We start from the raw sequence: 3,721 nt of genomic DNA, 5'->3' as shown, positions 1-3,721 counted from the left end.
ATATTGCTGTTTTGGTTTGCACATGTTAAATGTTTTTGCACTCGCCAAAATGTGTTTTTTTTTTTTAAATACATTTTCATGTTTTATTGCCGAGGTTACTGAATGTTCATCCATTGATTTACAAGGGAGGCAAAATTTATGTGGAAAAAAACAACTGAAACATCAGGTCCAACATGAATAACATTCAAGATTACAGGAATCAACTTCACAAGTCTAACCTAGACCCTTCAGATTTTGTCCGGCAATGTGCCTGCTTCTTTCTGATCATCCCACTTTTCCACCCAGGAGTTGGGGCACGTTGACTGGTATACACATTGATACCACTGACATGGGTAGGGATCCTGTTCTTTGGCATTTAAAGACGTCTCACATCACTGAAAATCCAAGTAGTTTTGGAAACCATGTTTGTTCTGGTTAGGAAAACGAGCATCAAATGGTGTGGTCTTGTCGTTCTCAATCTTGGTACGAATGTTGTCTGCCATTTTGCCTTCAGCCTCGCATTCTGCACACCCCGCTTCAATGTCACTTCTCTCAGAAAACATGAGTTTTCTTCTGCGTCAGGGTGTTGTTAACAATTGTACTGAAAGTGCAACTAGTTAACCGCTTGCCGACCAGCTGTTGCAGTTGTAGTTGTAGTCGCAGTTGGTAACACAGATGGCCACTAGAGGGTGCGTGTGCTCTCTCACGGAGCTGATGCAAGTACCCGGCTATCGCGATCACCGCCGGTCTCCCGCGATCGCTCGGGGCACACTGAGAACCAGGATCTGTGTGTGTAAACACAGTTTCCGGTTCTCTGAGGGGGTAACAGACATATTGTCTGTTCCTACAGAGTATGAACAGCGATTTGTCATTTCCTCTGCACAGTCCCCTCCCCCCTTCAGTTAGAACATACACTAGGGAACACATTAACTCCTTCACTGCCCCTAGTGTTAACCCCTTCACTGCCAGTGACATTTTTACAGTAATCAATGCATTTTCATAGCACTGATTGCTGTAAAAATTCCAATGGTCCCAAAAATGTGTCAAAATTGTCCGTCTCCACCATAATGTCGCAGTCCCGATAAAAATCGCCTCCCTTACTAATAAAAAATAATAATAATAATAAAAATGCCATAAACTATCCCCTATTTTGTAGACGCTTTAACTTTTGTGCAAACCAATCAATATACGCTTATTGAGATTTTTTTTTTCCCCAAAAATATGTAGAAGAATAAATAATGGCCTAAACTGAGGAAAAAAACAATTTTTTTATATATATTTTTGGGGGATATTTATTATAGCAAGCTGCTATACTATGCAACGTTGCCCCCAAACAAAATTGACATCCTTTTTTTCCCACAAATAGAGCTTTTTTTTGGTGGTATTTGATGCCTCTGCATTTTTTTTTTTTTGCGCTATAAACAAAAAAAAGCTATATTTTTACATTTTTGCTATAATAAATATCCGCACGCCCCCTAGTTGTCGCAGTACAAGTGCATCGGCTGGTCGGCAAAAGGTTAATAGCAACAGTTGCTAATCCTCCTTGAAAAAAACTATCAAGGAGATTAGAATACCTGATCTGATTCTTGATACAGCCCAGAAAAGGGTATTCTTGCCCCAGGCAAAGATCAGGGCCATAAAGGAACTGATTCAGGTGGTCTAGCCAAAGAAGAGTCCTTCTATTCGACTTTGCATGAGGTTGTTGGGAAAGATGGTGGCTTAATTCGAGGCCATTCCCTATGCTCAGTTTCATTTGAGGCTGCTGCAAAACAGTATCTTATTGGCTTGGAACAAGAAGATCGAAGCTCTAGATTTCCCAATGTATCTGTCTCCATGGTGCTCAAAGCCTCAGTTGGTAGTTGATAATCAAGAATCTGCAGAAGGAAAAATCTTTCCTACCAATTACCTGGAAGATGGTAACAATGATCTTGCCCATCAACGTTCCTGAGATCTGGGCAGTGCGCTTGGCCCTGAGGGCCTGGACGTTCAGGTTACGGAATTGTCCTGTCAGGATCCAATCCAACAATGTCACAGCAGTGGCCTATATTAATCCCCAAGGGGGGCACGAGAAGTCGTGCAGCCCAGAGAGAGGTGAATCATATCTTAACTTGGGCAGAAATCAATGTACCTTGCATATCGGCAGTCTTCATTCTGGGAATAGAAAATTGGCAGGCGGACTACTTGGGTCGCCAGCAGTTGTTCCCGGGAGAATGTTCCCTTCACCCCTATATCTTCCTGGCATTGCGCCGAAGATGGGGGATCCCAGACTTAGATCTGTTTGCGTTTAGGTTCAACAAGAGAATCAACAACTTTGTGTCAAGAACAAGGGATCCCTTAGCATCTGGAACAGATGCCTTAGTATTCCCGGGGAATCAGTTCTCACTGATTTATGCATTTCCTCCTGTTCTGCTGCTTCCATGACTGCTTCGCAGGATCAAGCAGGAAAGGAAATCGGTGATTCTTGTGGCCCCGGCATGGCCCAGAAGATTTTGGTATGCAGAGATCATAAAGATGGCGGTAGGGGACTCATGGACCCTACCACCACGTCCAGACTTTTTCTTGCAAGGGCCGGTATTCCATCCTACCTTACAAACGCTAAATTTAACGGTTTTGCTATTGAGACCCACACTCTGAAGAAGCGTGAGCTGTCAGGTCCAGTGGTATTTACCTTGGTTAATGCAGAGAAGCTGGCTTCCAGAATCATAGATTATAGAGTTTGGAAAGCTTATGTCTCCCGGTGTGAATCCAGGGGTTGGCACCCCAGGAAGTATGTCATTGGTAGAATTCTTGACTTCTGTAGATGGGGTTAGAAATTAATCTGGCCTTGCATACTATCAAAGGCCAGGTTTCGGCCTTATCTGTATTATTTCAACAACCACTTGCTTTGCATTCATTGGTTCATAGCTTATTCAGGGGGTAAAGCGGCTTAATCCCCTGGTTAACCACTTAAGGACTGCCGTATTGCCAATGTACGTCATTACAATGGCACAGGCAGGCACAAGCACGTACATGTACGTGCCTGCCTTCCAGTGGGTGGGGGGTCCGATCGGACCCCCTCCCACTGGATACGGCGGTCCGGTTCGCTGCAGGAGCGATCCGCGATGAGGGGATGGCTCCTGGCCAATGAGAAGCTTCCTCCCACTGTGTATTGTATACACAGGAAGGAGGAAGTGATGTCATTCTCCTTGGGGCGGTCTTTTTGACCGGACTTCGAGGAGAAGACAAAAAGTAAGTGTGCACCAACACTACACTGACATGTAGGTACACAAAGGCACACAAACCCCCCCGATCCCCCCCCCGATCCCCCCCCCAGTCACAGTGTCACTGATTGCAGTGATCATTTATTTACTGATCACTGCATTCAGTGTCAGTTGTAAAAGTAAAAACTGTCAGGGCAGTTAGTGTTAGGTCCAGGGTAGCCCCCTATCACCCCCCAATAAAGGTTTAACCCCCTGATTGCCCCTAGAGTTAACCCTTTCACCCCCTTTTGCCAGTGTCACTAAGCGATCATTTTTCTGATCGCTGCATTAGTGTCACTATTGTCGCTAGGTAGCTAGTTATTTTTTTAGGTTCACCGCCAGGTTTTTATAGCGCTAGGTACCCCGATATGCTACCCAATAATGGTTTTAACCCCCTGATTGCCCCTAGAGTTAACCCTTTCACCCCCTTTTGCCAGTGTCACTAAGCGATCATTTTTCGTATCGCTGCATTAGCGTCGCTATTGTCGCTAGGTAGCTAGTTA

The 3,721-nt window shown here is 44.7% G+C and overlaps 1 pseudogene; it reads right to left on the bottom strand.

Annotated features, from left to right (window-relative positions):
* Positions 1-227: 227 nt before the first annotated feature.
* On the bottom strand, positions 228-482 carry LOC143963208 (cytochrome c oxidase subunit 6B1 pseudogene; annotated as a pseudogene).
* Between the last annotated feature and the right edge of the window lie 3,239 nt (positions 483-3,721).

This window comes from Lithobates pipiens, unplaced genomic scaffold (assembly GCF_037356315.1).
Source record: "Lithobates pipiens isolate NorthernLeopardFrog02 unplaced genomic scaffold, aLitPip1_a1.2 Scaffold_8, whole genome shotgun sequence".
Taxonomy (NCBI): Eukaryota; Metazoa; Chordata; class Amphibia; order Anura; family Ranidae; genus Lithobates; species Lithobates pipiens.
Note: the sequence above shows the minus strand (reverse complement) of the source record. Positions and strands in the feature narration are given on the sequence as shown.